Source organism: Microtus pennsylvanicus, chromosome 9 (genome assembly GCF_037038515.1).
Source record: "Microtus pennsylvanicus isolate mMicPen1 chromosome 9, mMicPen1.hap1, whole genome shotgun sequence".
Classification (NCBI taxonomy): domain Eukaryota; kingdom Metazoa; phylum Chordata; class Mammalia; order Rodentia; family Cricetidae; genus Microtus; species Microtus pennsylvanicus.
In genome coordinates this window covers 28,851,772-28,879,338 of record NC_134587.1, presented here as the reverse complement: position 1 = coordinate 28,879,338, position 27,567 = coordinate 28,851,772, and the positions used below count along the sequence as shown (strand labels likewise).

At 45.0% G+C, this 27,567-nt stretch overlaps 1 protein-coding gene across 5 annotated transcripts in view; it reads left to right on the top strand.

Annotated features, from left to right (window-relative positions):
• Lypd6b (LY6/PLAUR domain containing 6B) overlaps nucleotides 1-27,567 on the top strand; it is a 161,733-nt gene that overhangs the window by 92,221 nt on the left and 41,945 nt on the right. For all 5 annotated transcript variants that reach the window (XM_075985261.1, XM_075985262.1, XM_075985264.1 and 2 more), the window contains one exon: nucleotides 20,510-20,579. The gene's annotated coding sequence lies outside the window, so the exon portion shown is untranslated. The remainder of the gene's footprint in view (nucleotides 1-20,509; nucleotides 20,580-27,567) is intronic.

Below are 27,567 nucleotides of genomic sequence, written 5' to 3'. Positions count from 1 at the left end.
ACCTCCAATGATGCTTTGGGTTCATTTTCTGTTGACCATCTGCAGCTGGGCATGCAGCCTACCCTTAAGAGTAGTTTGTTAAATGTCTAATATTCAGTAATGAATGAGTACACACTATATTTGTCTTTCTGAGTCTGGTTTCCTCACTTAGTATTTTTTTTTTATGATTTCTAGTTCCGTGTATTTGCTTGTGAACTTCAAGATGTCATTATTTTTTACTGCTGAGTAGTATTCCTTTGTGTAAATGTACCACATTTTCTCTATCCATTCTTTAAAGCAAAGGATAACAAGCCTACAGTCCACAACCCCAGAGAACCTAGACAACAAAGAGAACCCTAAGAGAGACATTCATTGATCCACTTAGGATGGAGAGAAGGACAAGATATCCTAAGTAAATCGAGACTGTGGGGGACAGGGAGAGAGTAGAAGGGGAGAGGGGAGGAAGGAAGGAGAGTGGGAAAATGTACAGCTTAGTAAAAGCAATAAGAAAAGAATACTAATATAAAAAAGAATAGTTTGTTTTCTCAGTGATACTTCCCTAGAAAAAGCTGAATTTACATTTGCAAGTGGCCATCAGTTAGGAGCCAGCTTTCGGGTGAAGAAATGGAGGCATGTGTCCGCTTCTCCTTTCAGCTGCAGACCCGTGCAGACCTTGAACCGCCTCAGTCTTTGAGTTCATGTGTGCATCAATCCTGTTGATTTCGAGAGTCTTGTTTCCCTGGTGTCCTCCATCCCTCTGGCTGTTACACTTTTTCTACCTACACTTCTGCAGGGTTCCCTGAGCACTGAGGGAAAGGATTTGATGGAGACATCCCTTTAGGATCCCATTAGGACTGAGTGATCCAAGGTCTCTCAGTCTCTGCACATTGTCTGGCTGTGGCTCTCTGTGTTTTTCCTCTATCAGCTGCAGGGGGAAACAGTTTCTCTGATGTTGGCTGAGCAAGGCACTGATCCGCTTTTCTACCTGCTGGAGTGCAATCTCTCTCTCTCTCTCTCTCTCTCTCTCTCTCTCTCTCTCTCTCTGTCTCTCTCTCTGTGTGTGTGTGTGTGTGTGTGTGTGTGTGTCCGTCCCTGTGACCAAGGACCAAGGGATTAAATTCAGGTCAGCAGTCTTCATGCAGGTGCTCCTGTCCACTGGGCAATCTCACTGACCCTAAACAACTATTTTAAATTTTGGTGGATCTCCCCTAATTCCATCAGTTCACACTACCCCTAAGACCACGAGCCCCGCTTTGTTCCGTCCTCAGCAGCATACCACATTGCTGTTCTTTTGTGCTTGCTCATTTGCTGTAGTTTATTTAATCTGCATTCCTCTCCAAGTGACGTAGACTTCAGACAGGAAGTATTTGCCTTTGGTCCAGGACTGTTGTCTGTGATTATGTGAAATTTACTGAGACTTCTTAGAAATCCGATGCACGAGAAACTTCATAAGCACCTCTATGTTCTTAAAAACAGAACGTGACTTCTGCTCATAAGGAGTAGACTTTATTCAAGCCAGTTAATCTCGATGGTTAAACTGTCCCATCCTCTGTAACCCTACTCATTCACTTAACCTGTGTCTTTTCTCACTGTTTGTCTCAGAGGAAAATAGCTCCCATTTTGAGTCCAGGTTTTCTATTCTCCCTTACAGTCTACAGTTTTATATGGTTATAGGTTCTGTGGTGTTAATAATGCCATTGTTATTTTATACGGTTATAGGTTCTATGTGTTAATAATGCCGTTGTTATTTTTTGGTTTTGGCACATTGTCAGCCTGGATTGTTCCTTTACTTTGTATATGTGTGTGTATGTATGTACATGTGTGTATGCATGTATATGTGTGTATGTATGTATATGTGTGTGTTTATGCAAATGTGTACATGTGTATATGCATGTGTGGGAACAAGGTTATGCAAGTGCATGTGGAAGCCTAAGATTGACATCGGAGTCTTTCTGGATGGTTCCTCACCTTCTTCACTTGGGCAGGGTCTCTCTGTTGAGCACAGAGTTGGTCATTGTGGCTAGCCTAGCTAGTCCTCTCACACCGGGGAACCCGTGTCTGCTCTCAGAGTCCTATCATTGCACCACACACACCCAGCATCACACACACCCCATACCTGGCACACCTCACATCTGTACAGCCAGCATCACACACACCCAGCATCACAAACACCCAGAGTCACACACACCTAACATCACACACACCCAGCATCACACACACCCAGCATCACACACACCCTACACCTGGCACACCTCACATCTGCATACCCAGTATCACACACACCCTGCATCACACACACCCTGCATCACACACACCCTGCATCACACACACCCTGCATCACACACACCTCGAATCACATGGCCTCAGCATCGCACGTACCCTGCACCATGCACACCCCACCCTCATGTGGCATCTGAGATGCTTGCTGCTTGAGAGGCAGGTGCTTTATGCTGACTGGGGACCCTTAAATAGTAACTATAAGCCCCACCTTGTTCTTCCCAGAAGTGTGGACCTTTAGCATTTACAGAAGGGTTCAAACCAAGGGGTCACTTAGAGTCTGTTAACTGGTTAATTCGAAGTCACAGATGACCTACCAGTGTATTGCTGGAAAAGTTTAGGAGTGAGTAGCACATTAGAGGTTTGAGCCAGAGGCTCTACAATCCTAAAACTCATCCTTCATTGCCACCAGTTGGTCTGTGTTTGCTGTTCACATTGTGTGTTGATAGACATCCTGTGCTTGCTTCTTGTGTTTTTCAGGGGTAAACAAAAAACACTTGTGAAAAAAAAACTCCATCTCTGTCTGATTTTCAACTACCTGTCTTAAGGAACTAAGAGTATTTTTAAAAATTAACAAACCTCATACTTCCTTTACAGAAAAATTGAAAAGAGAGAACTGAGAACTCACATCCCCTAAGCTGCTTGGGTTCTGCTGTTGTTAATACCTTACATTTGATTGTCTCAGTTAATGAGGCAATAATAATCTACTAACAGCCCTGTGTCTCAGAGATCTGCAGTTTCTCCCTACAGTCCTTTATTTACCCTACGATTCCATTCTAGGGAACCCAAGAGCATTTACGAACTACCCTTTATTTTACATATTCCATAAATCCATTTCTAGCAAAATCCAAGTTAATAATAAATCAACATACTGTTGTTTCCCTTTGTCTTTCTGTACCAAGTTTTTGGTTAGGAGGGTGAATGTTTTGGTTTTCTCTCTCTCTCTTTTTTTTAGAACTCTAAATGCCAATGAGTGTGTCTACTGGGCAAGGATAACTGGTTAAGATATGGCTGGAGATGTGAGCGAAAACCAAGTCTGCAATGCCCATTGGGGCTGTATAATTTAGAGACCTTAGAAGTGTGCAATCTGAAATTACAAAATGATGCCAGAGAGAGAGGGGAGGGGGAAGACAGAAGGAAGGAAAGAAGGAAGGAAAAGAAAAGAGAAAAGAAAAGAAATCCATCTTCCTTCACCTCCAAAGGAAGACAAAGGAATCTGGCTGTCGGTAACAATGACATCACCCCGTCCCTTCAGTGGCAGCCTTCACGATCTAGTTGTCCCTTTTGACAAGCATAAAGACAGAACCATCCGGAGATGAGTAAATAATCCCCACAGAGTTTAATTGTTTTTTTAAGATTGCAATTATGACTAATTAAATGCTAAGATGGGAACAGCTGTACAAGAATACTTCACAGTTCTCTTGCCCCTCCCCCCGGTTTTGATAGTACCGATAAAGGACTGGCTTATTGAGACACATTCTCAGTGGTTATTTTATGTTTCTCATCAGAAACTGAAAACCAACCTGAAAATTGGCAGAGAAGACCTCTCTGGTTCTTGTCTAAACTCTTTGTCATAGATCTCTGCGGTTAGTGGACAACATGATGTAGGGCCTTAGAGTGGTCACTGGTGACTACCAGTGAGGAGAGAGATCAAGCAGGAGCAGGTGACGTCCTCTGGGCAGTTTCTTCCAGGCAGCACCTTGAATGTGTACCCTTCACCTCTGCCAAATAAATGTGACTCCTGCCTTGAAGGAGCATGTGGTGTGCAGGGGGGGGGGGTGACGGCCACCAGTAACTGCGACCTGCAGGCCAGAGCCACCCCCTACCTGCCAGACCTGTGTGGGTACTCCTGGGTTAACATCTGTCGAGATGAAGCAGGACCAGATGTGGGGTCTCTTGCACTGACTTTTTAGGTTTACATTCCTGGGCAAAGGGGAAGCTCTAGCTGGCCCTTTAGGTGATAGACCAGTGTTTTGTGGGTGTAAGTCACAACAGGAAATGAGAGAAGTCACCCAGAAGGGGAGCTCTGTAGAAGCACCCATCTGCTTCCTTCACAGGCCGGCTCGAGTTTCCATGATTCGGTCTGGATTTATATCTCCACTTGGGAGTCAGTTGCTTTTCAGCTTTCCCTGTGGAATGTGCAACAGGGTCTCCTCGCACGGAATCTTTCGGTGGGGGCCTTGAAGGTTGGGCCGCTCTCACTGAAAGCAAGCATATGCATGTGTGATCTTTCTGGAGGGAGTGTCATGGCTCGAAGCAGATTCTCCCAAGAGGCCCCCATTTCAAGTTTTTGAGAGGTACATTTTGGAAGGTTTTTGAAACACATGGGAAGGAACTTCTTTTAGGGTGATTCAAGTAGAAAGTGTTACAGTCAGGCTAGAGATCATTTGAAGGGTGTGGTCAAGAAGGTCCCCTCAATCTGCAGTGATGTTTGCTTGTTAACTATTAAGCAATAGGAAGGTATTTTTAATGATGCGTCCCTGCTAATAATGTTGGATATCTCTTGCTTTGAAATCCAGTGGTAGTCAGTAAAGCAGGTGATTGGTTCCCACATCTGGCAGAGCTGCGGACTGAATCTGGAGTCAGTGGCTGTTGGAAACTGCAGACTCTGCTTTGGGAAACTAGTACCACAAATGGGTGTCAAAAGTCACACGTAACAAATTAGTAATTACCCCTGCCTTTTTTTAGTATCAGACTTTGAGCTGATTAGATAATAAGCCTTGTATCTTGTCTGATGTCCTTTCCCAAGCTTTTTACATTGGTGTAGAAGTAATCCACACAAAAAGGAGTAATAGTCTAGAGTCCCTTTGCTTGCTTGTGAAGTAAAATCTGTTTGTTTGCAAAGACATGCTCTAAGTCAAACTGAAAGGTTCTAATAAACATTTGTTTCAGACCTTGGACTTTTTTTAAAGAAGGACCTCTCAGCTTTAGAGTCATGCTAGAACTGTGGTTGTGGGGGCTACTGCCATATTAATCACTAGCATATTAAAAACAGCCATAGTAATCACTCCAAGATATCTGAAGGGAAAATAACTCCCTGGGGCCGGTGGCCATGGGGTTAAAAGACTCAACTAATTTACCTGCTGGCACTAGGAACTTTTCTCAAACATTGTGTAGGTTTATCAAGGCCATCGTTTTTCTAAGCTTCTTAGCAATTCTGTCAGGCAGAATTAGAAACTGAAGGTGCTCAGGTGGAAAGTTCTAGAATTGAGCCTACCTGCAGAATGCATCGTACTGAGGACTTGTTCCACTGTCTCCTAGAACACAGACTAAGGTACCAGTATTATGCTTCCAGAACAGCTTCTAGAGACTCTACACAGGTCTCAACCTCTGGGTTTCAACCCTGTCCCTTTCACAGCGATTGCATATCCTGCATATCAGATATTTACATTATGATTCATAACAGTAGCAAAATTACAGTTATGAAGTAATGACAAAAGCAATTTTATGGTTGGGGTCACCACAGCACGAGGAAGGGTACTAAAGGGTTGCAGCATTAGGAAGGTTGAGAACCACGGCTCTAGAAGGTCATGAGGTCTGTTTTAGCTGTGTAGCTAAAAACCCCTCTGTACATTGTAAATGAAACCCAGAGCAAAACAGTGAAGCAATTGCAGAGAAAACTGTTAACGGTCCCGCCACCAAGTTACCTTTGGCTTGGTATGAGCAGAAGAATCCAAGTCGTTAGCCCAGGAGAAGTTGTCTCTCAAGGACAGACTTTGAAAAACCTCTTGAAGAGCTCTGGGGAGGAACATAAATTAATTCTGTATTGTGATTAGTTCCAGTCAGCGAATTGTTTGATGCTTTAGTATGGCTACAAGAAGCTCCATGATTGGCTAGGGAAGCTTGGTTGGTTAGAAGTTTATGAAGTATGTGGACCAGACTATGTGGGGTGCACACACAGACACATGCACTTGGTTTGAGTGTGCCTACCTATCAAGATGGTGGCAGTTGTGTTCAGCCACGGCACGTTCTGCTTCTCTGGGTCTCCCGGGGTAGTCAAGGTGGCTGCACAGGTAGGCCTCTTGGCTCCCTTGGGCAAGAAGTCACAGAATCTCTCCCTGCAAGATCCCAGTCAGTCCTCGCCCATTCCCAGTTTCCTGAGGTCTGCATTTCCCTGCTGAGCTGGGCAGTTGTAGGTGAAAGCTAGTTTGGCGGTTCAGATCTTGGCAAGCATTTTAGTAATTCTAATTTGTGTGATATCTTTCCAAGTTAGAGGGGTGCAGGGCCTCACAGCTGAACTGGAACAAATCGGGGCAATTTAAGAAAGAGTTCTGGAAGGGACTTAGGGTTGTAGCACATGTCAGAAAGGGGCTTAAAGGAATGGAATTCAGATCTTCACTACAGGTGTGGGAGGCGCAGAGGGAGGGATGCTTAGAAGCAGACATAATGCGGGGAGGGAGAGGCACTTGTCTCTGCTCTCTTAGGCTCCCTTTGGGCCACAGACCTTGAACAAACTCAGAGCAGCTCCAGTTCCTCACCCAGAGCACTGGAACTCCCATTCGGACCGGTTTGTCTCTCTTCCCCTCACCCCAGATTGGGGGGAAGTCTGCAGTTGCTCCATCCTTTGATTGTTCAAGTGAAGTTAGAAATCTATAGATTTGTCTATGAATGCTTTTGTTAAAATACGCACACACACACACACTAGGCGAGATAGGCAAAGGCATCCCTGGGACCTACAGAAAAGGAGAGTCGACTTCCTTAAGTTGTCCTCTGACATCCGCATCATGTCATGAGTACGACCTCTTGTCTGCACTCCCATAAATAAATGTAAGTTTTGAGAAAGTAAAAACCACCATTTTCCTTAATGGAGTGATACCTGGTATACTGACCACATTCCAGAAAAGACCCACACCTGGGAGGAGTTGTCCATGCCAGATCCACTTGCTGCTTTGGAAACAAAAAAATCAGAAAAAGAGAAAATGAAGTTGGGTGGGTAGGAGAGGATCTAAGAGGAGTCGCGGGCGGGAACTGAAGATGATCAGTATACGCTGTGTAAAATTTTCAGAGAATAAATAAAAAAAGTTAAAGTAAAAATAATGCAAACAAACAAAAAACAGTTGGCACAATCAACCTCACAGTTCTTTTTGGCACCTAGTTGGCCCTCTTGGGTCCTCTTATTTAAAAAAGTTCTGAGGAAAACTGAACATATGAGAAGAAGACCATCATTGGCCCGCAAAAGGTACATGCTCAGTATAGGATAAAGGAAAAGACTTGTGTTACCACCTCCTACAGCCTGGGGCTGAAAGAATCCCATTCCTAAGCCAGAGGCCTAGAGGGAGCTGCTGTGAGAGAAGATATCAGCTGAGACTAATTTAAAGTGTGTGCCGGGAAAGGGGCACGGAAGGACCTCAGAGAAAATGGTTAAAATTGCAGTTTGGAAGCTATGTGAAGATGGACTGGGAGCAGGAAGGAGAAACGTTCCAGGTGTTCAGCGGTAGACAGGGCTGACCAGAGTCTAGAAGGAACTTGATAAATCTTGTGTCCAGCTTCTCCATAGCATAGAGAAAAGTAAAACCAGCTTCCAAATGAAAATCTACTTAGAAAAGTTTCCAAAAGAAATTTTTGTATGTGATTTTGATATTTTTTTTCGTGTTTTTGACTTATCAAGCAAATTAGTCTCCTTCTATACTTAGCTCAGTTCCTATAGAACACACACATGCATGTTCACGCACTCACATACACACGCACACATACATACATGCACATGTTATATCTGCACAGTGATTGCTGGCTGCTTTTTGTTTGTTTTAAATTTGTTTTTGTTTTAAGATTATTTTATTGTTTTTACTGAGCTATACATTTTTCTCCATTTCCCTCCCTTCCTTTCCTCGCTCCTTCTATCCTCTCCTGTGACCCCCACTCTCCCAATTTACTCAGGAGATCTTTTCTCTTTCTTTTTCCTATTTAGATCCACGTATGTCTCTCTTAGGGTCTCCTTTGTTGTCTAGGTTCTCTGGGATTGTGAATCTTATGCTGGTTTTTCTTTGCTTTATGTCTAGAAGCCACTTGTGAGTGAGTACATGTTATATTTGTCTTCTGGGTCTAAGTTACCTCACTCAATATTTTTTTTCTAGATCCATCCATTTTCTTGCAAATTTCAAGATGTCATTATTTTTTACTGTTGTGTAGTGCTACATTGTGTAAATGTACCATGTTTTCTTTATCCATTCTTCAGTTGAGGGGCATCTAGGTTATTTCCGTGTTCTGGCTATTATGAATAATACTACTATGAACATAGTTGAGCACATGTCCTTGTGGTATGATTGAGCATCCTTTGGGTATATACCAACAGCGATATTGCTGGGTCTTGAGGTAGATTGTCTCCTAATTTTCCGAGAAATTACCATACTTATTTCCAAAAGTGGCTGTACAAGTTTGCACTCCCACCAGTAATGGAGGCATGCTCCCTTTACCCCACATCCTCTCCAGCATAAGCTGTCATCAGTGTTTTTGATCTTGGTCATTCTGACAGGTGTAAGATGGAATCTCAGAGTTGTTTTCATTTGCATTTCTCTGATGGCTAAGGGTGTTAAACATTTCCTTAAGTGGCTGCTTCTTTAAACATTCAGCTTGCGCTTTTAGCATAGTTACTGAGGGTAAGTCCCTATGGAGGAAGTGCCTGTTTCCACAGAACTTATACTCCAAGAAGAGGGGTAGTTTGTGCTGTCATAACAAGGATTCCTCCCTTGCATTTTTTTCCCAGTGTGACCTCATCACATATGATTACCCTGGTGTAATCTCTACTGCCCATATTATATGTGGCCACCCTGGACTTTGCTTCGTTTCACCCCATCTTCAGAAACCATTCTGGGGCCCCTCCCCCTTTTCTTCTTGTAAATGGTTATATATAACAAGAGCCCAGTGATGCTCATTCTTAGCTCTAGTCTGTAGAGACCCCTTCTCTATTGCTACAGTGTTTCTAGTTACCTTGGGACTGATGTTCTGTGAACTCACAGAGACTGTGACAGCAGGCACAGGACCTGCACAGGTTAAACATTGTGTTCATTGCATCTATGGAACAAGAACCAAGTGTTATTTGAAAAAAATTTTTTCCGCAAATATTTTTTTCCCTGTTTGGGGTGTGTGTGTGTGTGTGTGTGTGTGTGTGTGTGTGTGTGTGTGTTTTGTCTGCATTCATGTGTGTGCCTGGTGCTGGTGACATTCAGAAGAGAGCATCAGATCCCCTGGAATGAGTCGCAACTGGTTGTGAGATACAATGTAAGCGCTGGACATCAAACCCAGATCCTCTGGAAGACCAATTGGTGTTCATAACCACTGAACCATCTCTCCAGCACTCTTTTTTTTCCTGATGCCTGCTGTCATCTGGTGGGAAACTCGTCAGGAGTGCTATAACACAGTTCGTGGGAAGCTCTTCGGAGTGTCTTAACATAGTTCTCTTCTTTCTTTTGGTATCCTGCTCTGCGCTGTTGCCAGGTTCCTAGGCTGTGTTGTCAGGGGCCATGTGCCGAGCGTTGTTTTCCTCGTCTTTATCCTACAGTTATTTCTTTTGTGTTGTCTTTGTTTTAATAAAGAAAATCTTAACAGAATTAACTAATCATATTTATTATTGTGGGTAAGGGAGATGAAGGATGGATGTGTGTATTACTTTTTCCTGATCCCAAACCCAACAGAATACCTGTGCTTGTCATCAGTATGACAGAAAATCTGAAGTAGTGAACTGATAAGAAGAAATGATTAACTCATGATGTCGGTCCACTGTCACTTAGTCCTGTTCCATTTGGGGGTGTGTGGGGAGACAGTACAGCATGGCAGAGAATTCATTGTTGGGGACACAGGTCACTCCATGGCCTTCAGAAAGCAGAGAAGGAAACAGAAGCGTGCCATGTCCCGACATTCCCTCTGAGAGCTGCTTCAATGGCTCAATTTCCTATCTTCCACCTCACATTAGCACCGAATCTGGGCACCAATCTTTAACGTTCAGTGCCAAACTTTAGCAGAACCTTAATTAATCTATTTTTATGTTTCCTTTGCTGCCATAGTTTCTCTACCTCTGGCTCCCCCGCCTCATATTTAGAAAATACAGTTACCTCTTGTCTTAAATTCCAGAAATTATCCTTCAGATAATTGCTCCTAGGACTCCCCGTGGTTGCCTGACACCAGTGGGTTGTAAGTGGCTGTTTTCAAAAGCTTTTAAAACTCCAGCAGTCCCTGACCTCTTCCCCATGATTACGGTGACTATTTGAAGGGTCACCAGTTCCCTAATGCTCCTTCAGCCCCTGCCTTCTTCCTCATACTCTGCCACTGTGGGTTTCTACCTTGATTCTTCCTGTGGCTTCCTGGTACCAGCTGCCCATCCACTCTGGCCATGTCTGTTTCATGAGCTTACCTCATGTGCTCACCCCTGAACACGTGCTTAGCTTCATCGTCCCCCCCCATCCCACCCCCATGCTGAAAATAATGCATCCATTGCTGGGCAGGCAGCTGTTTACAGAAATCCTGGGCTTGCATGGCAAACTTACCCTGTTACTTGTGGGAGCCCAATACTTACAGATGCCTGTTAGTAATCCTTACACAAATATCCTACTAAAACCTCAGACTCACACATCTAGTCCCAAATCAGATTTGTCTCCTGCCCAGTCCTCCCTCAGATGCTGTCCTTTCATCTCGGTGGTATTGCCATCCCGTGATCCATTCAACTCAAACATGGTGGGGCCGTTTCTTAGCTAATGTCTTTTCTCAACCCAGAATCCAGTAGTCTCTAGTCTTCATGGAGCTTGCCCTTGCCTTTTGTTTTTAAGCACCGTTGTCTTGGTTATTAATGTGTATCACCTCTTGCTTTGAGCCAATGGGACACATTCTTCATTCTCTTCCCACGTCTGACTTTCCTGTCTTCCCTGCATCATCCTCGATGCTCAACTGAAGCCATCCAGACAAATGGAACTCTTCTGCCTGAGGGTTGTGAATAATGAGATCTGAGTGGGAGGCAGGACCGAATTTTAGAAAACACTTTAGAGAAATACAGCCCACTTGTAAGTATAACTATTAAACTTATCATTTACATAACCGAACACAGCAGCAATGGTATGTAGTCTTTGGGCCTGTGCACACCTTTCTCTTGGTGTGGACCAAAAGGATAACTAACTTGGACTTCATGAAATGAAATGGGACTTCATGTGAAAGTGTACAATATTTGTCCTAGACATTTTAAGTCACAATGGCAAATATCAGCATGGTTTTATTATCAATCATTTTATTATTCTATTTTTTTGCATAAGGAAAAATTGAAGCCACCCAGATGAATCTGCTGTTGGGGTCTGTGGTACCATGTTCAGTGAGCACTGGAAAATGCATAAGTGACCCCATGAGACTTTCTGCGTTTCCCACCTGCCAGCTTCCGCCCTTTGCCATGGCATTCTAGACCCTTACTAGTCTGACTTCTGCCACTCACCGCCCCGCAGTCGGTGGAGTCAGCCTGGAATGTGTCGTTAATTTTACTTGCTTTGTTTCTCTCCAGACACAATTCCTCCAGTCCCTTCCCAGACTCCCCGACATTTGTTCTTTAAATGCTGTCTATCCCTCAAGCTCCATCCCCTGTTAAGGCCTCCATTTCCAACAGCTTTCTTTTCCTTGCTTCTCAGAGAAACTAATTTGTGTTTCTTCTATGATCGATGATATTATGTTATGAATCACCTTCGTGTTTATTCCATCTTCCCCGTCCCAGATGGAAGCTGCTTTATGGCAAGGACTATATTGTTTTCCTACAGCGTATGGCTTTTGCTGAGCGAACAAATGGAAGCTACTCTATGGCAAGGACTATATTGTTTTCCTACAGCGTATGGCTTTTGCTGAGCGAAAGTTGGGCACTGTCACACCGTGCGGGAGGTGTCTGCTGGTCAGCAGAGTTCTGCCTGTGTTGTTTTAATACATGAGGATTACCAAATCCTCTATGGAGGAGACAAGAATCCTTCATCTAGGAGGCACGCGCTTATATCTTATTTTATTTTATGATACATATACATAATACAGGATTGGGGGGGCAGCTGCTTGTGTGCTCTGTGTAATGGCACATGTGGACACAGACAACTCTCAGGAATGGGGTCCTGTCCTTCAGCCACAGGATCTAATTCCTGTCTTGAGGCTTGCTTGACAAAGCACTTTTAGCTGAGTCATCTTGCTGGCCCCGATGGATTTGGGAAGAAGAGTCCGGTGAGGGTGGTGAAGCTGAGGTGAGCCGAGGGGATGTGAAGGAATTATCGTTTGGGTTGTAGACAGGGAGATGAGGCAGGCCTAGAAGAGGCAGGTGGAGGTGACAGCTCTGAACTTCGTCACGGTGGCTCAGAGCTAATTGGAATTGGAAAGCCAGAGGCTGCAAGCCCTTGAGGATGATTCAGATCAGCCTGGATCCTGACTGGGGGATTTTGTGAGGGTGGAGATGTTGGCAGTGGAGGTGGCGGGGCTCCATATCGCTGCCCACAGCAGCCTCGGGATCCCCTTTCAGAGAGTTTTTTCTCAGGTGAAGATGGGGTTCTTGGCTTCACCTAAGATGCAAAGTTGGAGTTCTTTAGGAAGCCATTTTAACCTAGACTTAAGTCCAGAATTGGGGTGTGGTTGATAGAGAACCCCCAGTAGAGGATCAGACACACCCAGATATGGGTGTGGGCTCCTTAAGCGAGAAACACGATTAAGTGTCTTTACGGTAGCCTCACACGCGGTTTGGCAGCTCCTGACGTTCCATCTCAATCGTTGCTAAGGAACTTCTCCTTCTTGGTAAATGAGCTCATAGGCTGGTTCCCGATAGGAGTTGGATAGGATCACAGCTGACAGGGGAAATCCCTACGTCAAAGCAGTTGCAGGGGAAGTTAAGTCTTGGGGCCTGCAAGATTGCTCAAGGGGTAGGAATGCTATCCACCAAGCACATCAATCTGAATCCCATGCCTAGACCCCAAGCAGTAGAAGGAGAAACTGACTCCCACAAGTTGTCCTTGGATCTGTGTGTGCAGACACAGTCTTTCTTCTTCTCCTCTCTCTCTCTCTCTCGATAGATAGATAGATAGATAGATAGATAGATAGTATATTAAAATTTCTATTGTGTTAAGCAACCCACTTTTTATTTTTTAAGTTCCTTTTTTAAAATACATTTTTAAAAATTTTTAATTTTATTTTATGTGCACTGGTGTTTGCCTGCATGCATGTCTGTGTGAGGGCACCAGACTCCTAGAGCTGGAGTCTCAGACAGTTGTGCCTTCCCTGTGGGTGCTGGGAATTGAACCTGGGTCCTCTGGAAGAGCAAGCAGTGCTCTCAACCGCTGAGCCATGTCTCCTCCCCCAACCCACTTTTTTTTTTTTTATTAATTTCTTAGATAGCTCTGAAAAGCAAGTCAGGTATGCTTAGATTTAAAATAGCGAGCAGGAATTAGTAACCAATCTTGTTTTAACGTTGTCATTTTCTGTGATCCACTGAGAAAAGAGATGTTCGCTGTGAAGACCTCAGCCTGGATGCTGACGGTTTTGCATAGGGGCTGGGGACGTGATGGTGATTTTCAAAGGAAGCAGGTGATACTGATTTGCTTCTCTACAGACAAACCTTTTCCAAAGCAGAAGCAGCCAACAGTTGAGCATTTGCAGAGTTTTGGCTCTCTCGAATGCACCAGTCACAGGAAGGGACAGAGACAGGATCATAAGATTCCATAGGACCCCTGAGTGACCACAGCCCAATCAATAAGTAAAACCATCGCGCTAAATCAGTGTATAATTAGTGGGGAAAGATGGAAAGAATATTGACTTGGGTAAGGAAGCATAGCTACTTTTCATTTTTACTCTTTTTTTTTTTTAAATCTATGTATTTATTGGTTGCGTGTGGTCTTAAAAAAAATTCAGTGCTTAGAGTTTAAAAAAAAAATGTCATCGCATTGGAGATTCTGTGGCAAAGCCACACAGCAGGGTGTGTCCCTTGACCCTTTCAAGTCAATCGCCCCTTGGCTGGAGGCCTGGTGTTAGCTGATTTAACAGCAGAGTCCTGTAATTTGTAAGCTCTGGAAACCATCCTTTCTTTCTCTTTCTTCCCGGTCGGAAATGACTCCCAAGGCCCGCCTGATCGGCAGGGGGTGGAAAGACCTGAGTAATGGGAACTGAATCAATTGAGGACTGTCTTATCTCTGGGGTTGACAAGTTCCCTGCTCACCTGGCTAATTGCACCAGTCTTCTCTCCTTTCACTGCAGGGGATTGGCAGGTATGAGAGTCAGCAGCCCCCTGTGGCTGGGACGTGCACTTAACAAATATTCCCAACCTCTTGATGTAGCCAAAAGCAACAGGATTGCACACTCATTTCTGTACACTTCTGGGCAAAGCTGTACCTACTCTTCTTTTTTTAATTAAAGTTTTTCATTTATTTTACATATGAACCACAGTTTCCCCTCCCTCCACTCCTCCTGTTTCCTTCCCTCATCTCCCATATAAGCCCCCTTGGCCCATCCATCCTCCTCAGTCTCCATTCAGAAAGGGGCAGGCCTCCCATGGGAGTCAACAAAGCTTGCCCCATCAAGTTGAGGCAGGAACAAGCTCCTCCTTCTGCATCAAGGCTGGGCAAGGCAACCCAGCATGAGGAATAGGTTCCCCAAAGTCAATTCAAGTGCCAGGGACAGGTCCTAATCCCACTGCTAGGAACCCCACAAACACACTAGGCTACATAACTGCAGAGGACCTAGGTTTGTCCCGTGCAGGCTCCCTAGTGTTCTTGAGCTCCCAGGAGCTCAGCTCAGCTGTCTCTGTGGGTTTCCCCATCCTGACCTTGATGCACCCCCTCATTCCCCCCTCCCCCACCTCAGTTCCTCCTCCCTCTCTTAACAACACTCCCAGAGCTCAGCTAGGTCTGTGTGCCTAGCTCTCAAGGGTCTTGTCAGGAGCTGGGAAGTCACCTGAGCAAGGTCTGCCATGGAGCCTGGTGGATCTGAGACCTGAAGACAGGCAACATGGTCTCTCATTTGCCCTTGGCACCCTGCCTTTCTCCCAGAAGTCGATCTTTCTCTGGTCTTCTGTAGTTACTCTGGTCCTTAATCTAATCCTCTTTGAGCCTGTCCACTGTGCTAGGCACAAATATTATCTGTGGAGGGCGTAGAAAATTAAACTGTAGTGTTTGTGACTCTTAAGAAACCACCGTCAACACTCAGTCGGTTCTCCTGAATGAACATTTCCGATGAAAGCAAAAGCAATTACTTGTGGGTTAGGCCTTGATGCAACTGGGAGTCTTCTTGTTCCTGAGGATTTCTTGCTCTGAACTTGACCTTTGTCCTCTGTAAGGCCCTTGTTCCTTGCTTCTTCCTCTACTCATCCAGGGAGGAGAAGCAATGGAGGCAGAAAGAAGCTGGCTAAGGCATCTTAGCCATAGCAAGGCAAGAGAAAGAATATGGCTTGTGGAGATGGCATCTGGATGATGCTCTTTGCAGGGTCACCTCTCAGTGACACTCAGTATTTGGTAAAGGCAGCCAGTCCTACACTGTGGAGGCCAGAGGGCTCGGGACATGCAAGGGCCCTCCATGTTGGGATCTTCTTATTCTCTTTGGATTTAGAGATCACACTGGTTGGAGCTGAGGATGTGTATGACGGTGAGCTCCTTGAGAAGTGTAGGAGAGTTCCCATGAGACCTTTCTAGATTCCTCCCTGGTGGTCCTAGCAAAGAAAAAGACAGCGGGAGGGCTCCTGGTTTTCCTCAGGTTGTCAGTAACACAGTACCAGAGACCAGTAGCTTAAATGGCAGAAATTAATTTCCTCTCAGTGCTGGAGGCTGAAGTTTAAGATGGAGTTGTTCATCAGGCCTCTTCTTCAAGGGCTTCCTCCTCAGTGTGGATGCTGCATCTTCCCACCCGTCCTTCCATGCATATGCCTGGTAGCTGCTTTCCTCAGATAATCTGGCCAGTCGTACCATATTAGAGCCTGCTGTAATGACCTCATATTAAATTAATTGCCTCTTTAATTTAACTTACTTATCTCTAAGTAAGTCACATTCTGAGGTGCTAGGGTTAGGGCTTCAGGATGCGTGTGGAACAGGCACAATTTACTTCATGGCAAAAGGGAGTTGACATTTAAACAAATTCCAGTTCAATTTTATTAACCTTTAATACCTTTTTTGGAGTTCACATTCTCAAAAGATCTTTTTTTGTTTTGTTTCATTTATGAGTATTTGACTGTACAGGGGGTATGTGCACATGAGTGCAGTTTCCTGAAGAAGCCAGAAGATGGCGTTGTAGTTGCAGGCAGTTGGGAGAGGCCTGCTGTAGGTGTAGGGGATCAAATTTAGATCCTTTCCAAGAGCAGAGCAGACTTCTTACTCCTGGGCCATCTGTTCTGCCCTGGGGCTCCTTTTTCCCCCCAATGGATTCAAACTCACGAGACTTGCATTTTGAGTGAGGACATAGGTCGAACATTAGGAAGGGCTAAATGAATTTAATGACAGCCAAAACATTGACATGCTTGTGGAATTTAAAATTCCCTCACTCTGCCTCTTTGTCTTGTATCCCTCTGGAACATGTTACTGATGCTCTCGGGGGCAGAGGACCAAGCGCCTTCTAGTTCTCGGGGTTCCTGTTTGGGTCACTTGCAGTAGCGTCTGTTTTAGTTCCTTTTCTCATTTCTGTGTCTAAAGACCCCACAAAAGCAGCTTAAGTCAGGGAAGGCTGATTTTGGTTCAGAGTCCATTACAGCAGGTGATGTACCAGATGATAGGAAAATGAAGGAAGCAGGTTTTCACAAGGAGAGAGAGAGAGAGAGAGAGAGAGAGAGAGAGAGAGAGAGAGAGAGAGAGACTAGTGTGCTATTTGCTTTACCCTTCTCATCCAGCAGTTGGGGACTCCATCCCATGGAATGCTTCCACTCACATTTATGGTGGGTCCTCCCATCTTAAGTAGCCTAATGTAGACAACCCTTCACAGGCGTGGTTTGTTTCCATGGTGGTTCGAAGTCTCTTTAAGTGAACTATTAGGATTAACTACCATGGGCTGGGAGATAACACTCTTGATAGATTGCCTGGCGTATGAACATAAGGTCCTGGGTTCAGATCTCCAGAAAGCCAGGTAAAAAGCAGCTGTGTGATGCTGGAGGAAGGAGCAAAGGTGGAGACAGGTTCCTACAGCTCATTGGCCAGCTCCCATAGCCAAATCAGTGTGCTCTGGTCTCGGTGAGAGACGCTGCGCTGTCTCAGAAAATAAGGAGAGCGTGATGGAGAAGGGTAGCTGCCACCCCTGTGGGATCAGCTTCTACAGCCCCTAGAAATGTATGTTTCTTGTTTTAAAGGTGATGCATTATTTACCTGCATGTTACAGTATCCATTTTGTCTTTATATAAAACAAAAACTTTGGCTTAAAAAAAAATTAGTCTTTTTTTTTTTAATTTCTGAATTTGACACAACTTTACTTGCTATGTAGCTGAGATGGGGCTTGAATTTCTAATCCCCCTGCCTCTGCCTCTTGAGTTCTGGGATTGCCGGGATGAGACACCCTGCCCAGGCAGGAAGAACCAAGGACTTGATTCTCAGTAACTTTTCTTATCTAAATGATATGTTATCAGCTAGCTGACTGCAAAGCTCAGAATGAACCTCAGCTTGGCCAAGTGCTGCCTAACGTGAACCAGAGCAGATCCTCCAAGACGAGACATTTTGCTGGACAAAGTAGCCTGGGTCCTCAATGGCAATGGTTGGCAATTCTGTTTCCAGGGTGCAAAAATGGTTATTTTGTGTTGACTTCCTGTGGACATCGTTCGAAGCCTCCTTGTGAGCCACTGGTGTGCATTCAGGGGTGCGGTGGCACCCCACTTCCCACCATCTGCTCCTCTTTCCATGTTGCAGTGAAAGCCCTGCTAGAGTGGAGTTCCTTTCTGTTACTCAGTTTTCTTGCTGGAGAGCTGTGCTCCTCTGAGGACTTGTGTTTCTCATGGAGGCTGCTTACCTTCTTTGTTTGCCCTAGAAATGACGGCTTTTGGGTGGGCAGCAGGGCAGAGGAAGGCGTGCTTTTTCTTTGACTTCCGGAGGCTGTTCTGTCTGCTGGATGGGAACCATTGGTTCATGGTTCTGTGGCTTCTGACTTCTGGGCATCAGGCATTTTGATGCAACAAGTCCTAGGCAGTGTGCTTTTAGAGTAGCGGCGTGTACTGACTATAGATTTGGGGATGGCTTAATTTCACTTCTTCTTTAAATATGAAGACCATTAATTAAGACTGCATGGCAGGATTTACCAAACCCTTAGGGAAGAAAAGCTATTTAATGATTTTTGTTTTCTTGCCACTGCTGCTGATTCTCGGGGTGGGATTTGTATAATTAATTGGCTCCTGGTGGAATATAGCTCTTCTGCCTCCTCCAGGCTCCCCATTCTCAGGGTAAAGTTAGTATTCAAAAGAATTAAGACTTTTCACGTCGTAAATGTTCAGTAATTACCTGGTGAGTTAATTATGTAAAAAAATGGGTTCCAGAATAAATAAATCACGGCATAGAGCTGATGAACTATGATTTATCTACGAGAGAGAGGCGTTCAGACACATGCCGTAACATGGAGGAATCTTGACCATGCTGTGGAAGTAGAACAGTCTAGGCATAAAAGTGTGGTTCCATGGTTATAACATAACCCAAACTTGCAGAGATCGTGTGGAGACTAGAACTCACCAGGGCTTGGGAGTTCTTGGAAACGGGGCTTAATGCTCGGTGGTTTCAGGGTTCCTGATTGGACAGATGGAAAGTTCTGGAAGGTAGTGCTCAATATACAGTCACGCCAAGTTAGAGGTCTTAAAAACAGCTAATGGGTATACACGCACTTGGAAGCTTTAAAACCCCGATTCTGATGCAGGAAGAGTAAATAAAACATGTACAAGTTGAAAAAACACACAAACTATTTTTTTTATTGCTTAGGTATTTATTACCCAGGCTTCTGGACCTGCCTATGGGCAGTTTTTCTGTGCATTTCTTTGTTGTGGCACAGATGGGCATTTCTTGTCTCACTCTGGCCAGGATGACAGCCTCAGACAGTTGTGGTACAATTCCTTCTCAACTTGGGAGAAATCATACTGTTTATGGAAACTACTGCAGAAATCTGGAATCCCTTAATCCTTCTAGAAATTTTATCCTTGGAACAAGCCAGATGGTCAGGTCGCTGCATGCTTGGTGCTTGGGTGGGTTTTGTTGTTCTGTGTGAACCCCTTGCTGAATTGCATTAGTGACTCGCGCTTGCCATCGTCCCTCCCGTGAGGCATGTGGTAGAGAAAGTCAATTCATTCAAATTAATAATAATAATGATAAAAAAAAGATCAGTCAGGGTTCTTCATGGAATCCTGTTTTAAGTCCATAAAAGAGAGAGATTTATTTTAAAGAATTTCTGATGATAGAACCTGGTAAGTGTGAAGTTTGAGAGAAGGCCAATGGGCCAGAGATCTGTTAAAAAGCTGTTGTTGACATGTTGAGTTTCATAGTGTAATTTAGAGGCAGAATTCCTTCCTGGGGGAACTAAGTCTTGTATCTTAGAATCTCCTTGACTGAATAGGCCAGTCATGGTGAAAGGTGTTCCCCTAATTCAAATGTTAACACATCCTTTAAATAAAAACATCATCTCTGTAGCATCTCTACTGATGTTTAAACAATGGACCCTGGTATCCTCAGCCAAACTGACTACAAACTAACTGTCATGGATAGGGATATGTCAATTACAGAATTATCTGCAAATCAGGGGTATGCATTGTCTTTTATATTTGCTTCTTTGAGTGCCCGTAGAGGAAGATTCCAGTTCCCTCCCACCTCCTCACCTAGGTTCAAGTCTCATGTTGTCATTATTTCATCAGCTGGCTAGGGCTGACTTCCAAACCAAGGTGGGTTCGGCGGCATAGAGTCTTCATTGTGGATGTGTGGAAGGTGTGAATGTGTGAACGTTACAGCCTGCCAAGCAGGCTGGTGTGAGTCCATGCCACGGCGAGTTCTGCCAGGCAGCCCTTTGGGAATCAGCCGCTTCTGTGGAGGGGTGTGATGGGTGCATGATTTCACCGTGATCGCATCCCCAATTAGTCGGGGCCCAGGTGCGTGTTAGTTAACGTTAGCTCACTCTCTGTTACACCAGCGACCCCACTTTGACCTGATTCCGGGGACCTTCATGCATTTGACACTGTTCGATTCATTGTGAGGTGCTGCTCTCTCCCGAAAGGTCTTTAAACCTCTGGAGATCCGCTTGCTTTTTTGTTTGTTTGTTTGTTAGAAAACATTCCAGTTGCTCAAGAAAGTAAGCGAGCAGTGGCAGCTCTGGGACTTTGTCCTTCCCTCTCTTGCAGTTTGGCTCTTCCTTGGATGCAGATCTATTCGTTGCAGAGTAGAGCCTGGCTACCAGGTTGTCTTTCTAAGGTAAGAGCTTAGTTATCATAGACACTCCTGGGCTTCCGTCAGAAGCTCCTGCTTAGCCTAGTGGGCATCTGCACAGACTCCAGCATGTCTTGGAACTCTGTTTTCTTCAGTTTGCCAGATTTCTATCCCAGGCTAGCCTGCTTCTGTTTCTGTGCTGTGGTTCTGGGACTTGGAATGCTAGTTTGGGCTTGTTATATTTTTTTTGTGTGTAGCGCAGGAGGGAGTCTGCAAGCTCAGGGACTGCTTGGTGGATTAAAGACTTGTCTGGCACTACAAAAATCACTTATTTGGTGAGTTAAAAGAGAACTCACCTAAAGTGACCTTCGCAGATCACAAGGTTCTAGGTGGGGCAAGGCGTCATGTTTGCATATAGTCATATCACTAATACACTGCTGGCAACACTCAGTGTATGTGGCTACTAATCATGGAATGCTTGGAACTTTCAGAAGTTTAAATGTTAAGGATTAGCAAACACATACAGACCCCAAACAGGATGAGAGTGTTATTCCAACGAAGAGGCCATGGGCATAAATGCAAGCATATTTCAAGCTCTGTGTTTACCGACGAAGTCATTCGGCTTTACATACTTTTGGCTTTTAATGGTGTGCTTAACACAGAGCCTGCCCAGATTAGGTGGTAGCCCTGACTTCCATCTTTCCCAGGTGAAGAGATCAAAGCAGAGGGCTGGCTTACTGAGGTCAGGCTGCACAAGCCATGCAATGCCATTTTGTGGCTGTGAGGAGTAAGCCTGTGCTGTCTGGTTATCACTCCCTGGCTGTCAGCAATGCCAGCCCCTAGCCCCCGAGGTCTCTGCCTCACAAACAGACCTCCCACCTTGTGTTTTTTGATGGGTGGAAAGGAGGAAGGTGAGCACCCACAGGAAGTTGTCAGAGATCAGGAAGTGATTGGGCCTTGGCCATGTTTACATTCCTTTTCTTGTCCAGGGAGCAGATTGAATTATTAGCGCTGGCGTTTGTTAATGATAATTATACGTTTCAAGTACAAAGCGGGATCCTGTAAAATATCTGGTAGGATGCCTTTCTCTTTGCCGTTCTGAATCAATGACATTGTACGGCTCTAATTAGGATCAGGCAGACAAGCCAGAATCTGTATATTATCATCAGTTTTCCCCGGGGTAAGAGAGAGGGTGGCATGTGAACTGCTACTTCAATTTAACAGCCTGCTACTAGCTGTCCTCCAATTGTGAAGACCAGAGAGCTGAAGGTCCAGCTGGGAGACATGAGGGTGGAGGGCCATCTTCCAAGGCAAAGACATTTTTTTTTTAGCAGTGTTAGGCATAGTTCTGGGACCACAGTTAACCGCCGTGGTAGAAATGAGCACAAAGTGATAAGCAAACCTTTAACCCCAATATTAACCATCATCACCATCACCCCAGCGAACATCATTGGCTCCTACTTCCTTAGGTACCAGACCAAGGTTTTCTACGTGTGATCTCTTATCATCATCATGACATGCCTGGCAGGAAGAGTCTGTTAAAATCCACATTTCATAGATGAGAAAGCTGAGTTACTCAAAGTTCACCAAGCCACCAAGTGTCAGAGTGGGGTGTAGCCTCAGAACACCCCCGAACAGGGCCAGCCTAGTGTAGACCCCTCTGGATGCTCACTGGATTCCACTCCTGCCTTGCCGCATGTCCCATGCATAGCATTTACCATTGGTGCTTTACTCTCCCATACTGGGGAATTTTAATTATGTACGTAGAAGAAAATTTCAGTCGTTTGACCAGCAGAGAATAGAAGCTACCCGGGACTGCTTGCTTTCCTGGTACCACATATCTGGACCATAGCAATTGCGTGGCTATTTATGACCCGCTCCCTAGGTTCTCACCTGGCGTTGCGCACTTTGCGTTGGTTTGCGCATATACTGAGGACATCTGCCCGCTAAGACCCAGGGAATCAAACAACTTCTATTTAAGCTAGAGATAGGTCTGCCTGGTCCTACATTCTGTCATGGCTTACAAGGAACAAAATGTGATTTCCAGAATGTCTTCCTTCAGTGATCTACCTTGGAAAGTCTGTCTCCTTTGCCCCATGTCTCATCATTAACTGGTCTTAATAACTTTTCTCAAGTCAATGTGCTGACTTCAGAGTTCTCACTGGCCCTAGGCAGGTGGAATGAGAGCTTGGGAGCTCCACATGGTGACTGGTAAACTTGTTGGTAGACTGGTGTCCTGGCTTCATGTATGTGGGCATATGCTGGGAATACCATTGACAGCAGGGCCTCATTGTGCAGGGCTATTGACAGTTATCTGTGGCTTAATAAACCACCCTGTACTTGTGGCTTAAAACAGCAAGTGTTTTATTTGCTTGTGGTTCTGTGGGTTTGCAACAGGGGCTAGGCCCAGCTAGGTGGTCCTTCTGCTAGGTCAGGTGGGTCAACCCTACCATTGCACTGAACTGGTACCCAGAAGACAAGGCTTAGGATAACCTTTGTAAACCCACTTCTACTCATGACTACTTTTTCTTGAGAAGTTTTTACACGACTCCAGCCATGTAAGAATATGAATTAGTAATACAAACCAAAGTTACTGGCAATAAATCACAAAGAAATTAGTTTCAAAACAACTCTTTGGTATACCTACAATTTTCCATTTGTTAAAAATGAAAGTGTACTTGTGTACTCAATGTTTTTATTTGTCAAACACCATAAAATCCAATGCCGCACTAATTTGATGTTTACATGCTAAGGAATGACAGTAGGAAAATATTAAGTCTTTGTTTTCTGTGATTAAGTTGTGTTTCTTTGTGGGTATGTTTTGAGTCAGGGTTGCTGTAGCTCAGGCAGGCCTCCGACGTGTTCTGTAGTTGAGGATAACCTCAAGCAGCTCTCCTGCTTCCACTTCCCAAGTGATGTGACTACATGTTCTACCATGCCCCACTTAAATCATTATTTTTCAGTAGGAGTAGAAAACGTTTTACGTACACCAAAAGCACTGCCATTCCATAACGTACAATAGTCACAGCAGAGTCAACACGTTGCAGTATTCTCTGGTGTCTTATGGCAGGACAGCATGCTCGGTGCAAACTGCACCTGCTGTGTGTGCGGAGCCAAAGCTGCAGCCTGCTGTGTGTGCGGAGCCAAAGCTGCAGAGAAATTGAGGGATGCAAGTGAGCGAGCACCGCCACCGTGGGTTCGTTGTGTGTGTGAGTTTTCATTAATTTTTGATCCTGGCATGTTCCAAAGCCTTTTTACCATTGCTACGTTGTTTGCAGTCTCACATCCAGTTATGTGGCCCCTTGTCCCACAGTTTAAAGCTTGCTCTAGGGGACTTAGCTAGAATGACATCAGTAGGCTCTCTAGGTTCTGCCACATGACAAATTTGGCCAGAGAACAAAGCAGGCGGTTCACTCTTGACGCTTAGCCTCGAAAACTACTCAGCCTCGCTTCTGCCTCGTTTTATTGATCAGAGAGTATTTGGGGGTAGGCCCTGTTCAAGGAAAGGAAGTGGAATAGAATAAACCCTACCTATTCATGATGCTAGCTACGAATTATTAATAGTCATTTAAAATACACCAAGAGATTCTTAGGTTTGATTATAAGAGTAACCTGAAATTGGCTTAAAAGCATTTATCTTGTTTGTGTTTTTCAAGACAAAGTTTTTTCTGTAGAGCAGTTCTGGCTGTCCTGGAATTCACGTTGTAGTTCAGGCTAGCCTCGAACTCACAAAGATCCACCTGCCTTTACCTCCCGAGTGCTGATCTTAAAGGCAAGCACAACCACTGCCCAACAAATGCATTTATTTTTACATAATCTTTGAGTAAGGTGATCTTGGCCGATCCATGGGAGGAAGGTGTGGAAAACAGGTCTTTCAGCAACACCTCTTTGCATATGATAATGAAGATGCTGACCACTGTCACCAGCACCAATAACACTGTCAGAGTTAGGGCACAGCCTGCTCTCCAGTGGAGCCAAAAAGCTGGGTGTGGCCATCCATCCTTTAGAAGACAATTAACAAAGCCAAATGGTAAAATGCAGAGAAAGGAAATGGATTCAGTTTGGCCATATTCGGCAGAGGGACAAAGAGATTCAGGGACACATTATTAAAATGTGGGTAAAATCAAACCGAAGGCAAAAGATGTGCATGGTTAAGCAGTCTCGGTCAAGGGGTGGTCCTGCCCATCATGGATTCATCATCATCCCTGCTCTAGACTTTCATCCAAGGTGGTCAAAGTTGTCAGCACTATGTAAAACCCCTTCCACATTCCTAGGGATAGCTCCACCCCCCCCAACCCTTTTCTTCTTTTGTCATTAGATTCTTCGGGAGAATTCTAGTTCACAGGGGTACCTGTTTCACCCTTGTGGCCTCAAGGAGGACAAGGCGCATGGTAAGAGAAGAGATCATAAAGGTGTTTATGTCCCATAGAACAGAAAGCAATTCCTTTTGGCCCACTGACGTCCCTCAGAATACGGGTGCTCAGTGTGGGTTGTTAGAGAAGTAAGTGAGAAACAAGATGTCTAAGGACAGTCCCCATAGGCTTTCCAGTAGTCTCTTAATTTTGGTTTATGCTCCTTAGACTTAGCCCAAAACAGAATGTTGAGTTTATTTAGCATTTTGTTTAAAGGATATCCTGGGGAAAGACAAGGATTCCGATAGCCCCTTTTAGCACAGTCTCTGTGGAAGTTAACTCTTCAGGTGGTTTAACAAAGGAAAATAGCGTAGCCACTTTTTTTTTTTTTTGGCAGCCTAAAAGTGACGATTGTACATATCCTAGCAACTGACCCCCAGTTGCATCCTCACTTTGAGGAATGTAGAATATTCTTGGTGGCCAGGATCAGACTTATGGCTCAGAGTTTCTCACTTTGCCTGTAGCACCAGAGTTTGGGGAGAGACCGCCAATCTACGGCTCAACGGAAGTCACTCTTCCAGTTGGGCTTCTGTCTCTCTCCGGCAGATCCCTGTGTGATACTTTGACTCCTTAGCTTGTTCCCCTGGTCATGCTGACTTGGGCTAGTGTCAGGGACTAGCACCTGTGACTGAACGGTACTTGTGTATGTCAGAACTTGTGTGTTTCTACATATAGCCCTTCAAGCTAGAAAATGCTGGAAGACAGACAAATGGACATGCACATCTCACACAAAAAAAGACAACACAGGCAAGATCTAGGGAGGGCCAGGTTGCTTATGGCACACCCCTTCCTCTACCTCCTCTACCTCTCCCTTCTACCAGGATCAGCTCCAGAGGACAGACAGATCTCTTGATTGTTGCGCAGGAAATCCTAGACATTTTCCTCACACCAGGGGACACTCTACCACCCGCATCCTTTCCCTCAGTTAATCTTCAGAGTAGATAATCCTTTCCTGCATTAAGGACTCCTTCCTCGTGGATGTTTGCTTCTTTTCTCCTCCCCTTTTGAAACCAACTGGAAAAGTGTGTCCCCAGCGTACAGATCCCCAGGCACCTGTAGTCGTCACGATAGGACTTAAGCGCCACTTCCAAACTGTGTTTTAAGGCTGTCGGTGCAGCTGAGCTACTAAGCCTGCTGGTCCGACAGAATGGCCTAGGACAGCATAGGCAGGAAGCATCCTCTTTTTTAGGGCTTCTGGGGGCTGTTCTAGCTCCTGCTAGAAACCTAACTGCTTCCTGGACCGCGTTAGCTTCCTCCTGTTCAGCTAGGTGCTGTTCTTGTGTTCAGCTGGGCTTCAGAATTTGCCTGTTGATTCATGCTTTTACCTTTGGTGTTCGCTAACACTGCAGGCTCTGTGGGGACAAAGTTCTTGTTAAGTAGTATGCGTGACATAAAAATGTGTCTAAGATGTGGAACTGAGGAGAAGGATGTGAACAGACAGGTATGTGCGACGTGGGTATGTGTGCGGAGGGCAGGTAGTGGAGACGCCTCCCAGCCTTCTGGGTCAGTGAATGAACAGGCATGCTTTAGTAGGCTTAGAAAATTGTGGTTTCCACCGTGTGCCCATTGGAGACATGCAAAAGTCCTTGTGTCTTCTGAAGGGGCTTTACTAGTCTAATCTCCAGAGAGGATGCTCCGGGCACAGCTTTTCCTTGATGTCATTGCAGCCTGACTCACCCTGGGATCGCTGGATTTAATGAGTCCCCTTTCTTGTTGATTTTATAACCAAGGTTGTAGGAAAAGAGTACTTTGGAGTTTTTGGAGTGTCCCCCACCCCCCACCGCCTGCAACACACCCTAAGTCAAAGTCATTGCTCAATAGTAAACAGAAAGGGTATTAGAGAAGAAAAGAGCAGAGATCTTTGCTTAAGGCTGGGGCTTGGCAGGGATCACCAGGCTGGGAAGGGTTCTGGGTAATTAGAATGCAAATCAACGCATCTGTCCATCATCGGTCCGTCAGCTTCTGACCCACAATCACAGCCACTTTGGCCACTAGCTTATCATCCCCAGAGTCTCTCTTTTCAAAGGTTGTCACCAAGAGTCCAGCCAGGGCCCAGCATTCTAAGTGTAACCTTAAGCCGCTCTCGACACCCATCCCCAGGGAGTCTGAGATAGAGACGGAAGTTTCTCATGTCAGCACGACAAGCCTATGCTTGAAATGCTTAGCCTCATTACCATCCTTCTCCGTGTTCAACTCATAAGCACTGAACCCTGACTAATTATTAGCCCCGTTCCCTTCTCACTCTGTACTCTAAGAAGGAAAGAAGCTGGTACTCAACAGCGGCTCCATCAGAGAGGGATGCAGAAGATGACAGGTAAAGCACCCACTGCTGGCCAGCCCTCCTTCCCTGAGGTTTACTTTGGAAGCTTAGAGATACACACAGAGAATAACCAACATTACCTCCTGGGCCTGTTAGCTGTTGTCCACCCTATAGTTATGAGGGGTAACATGGTAACATGGAGAGTTCTCTGTCAGATCCCGAGGAATCCTTGGCTTCGCAATTAAACAGCAGTTCAATATATTTCTCCCCAAAGAATAACTTCTAGTTCTAAAAATAATTTCTAATAAGAAATTAGAATAATGCCACAGGGGAAGTTGTGGGGGTAAGGAGACACAAGGCA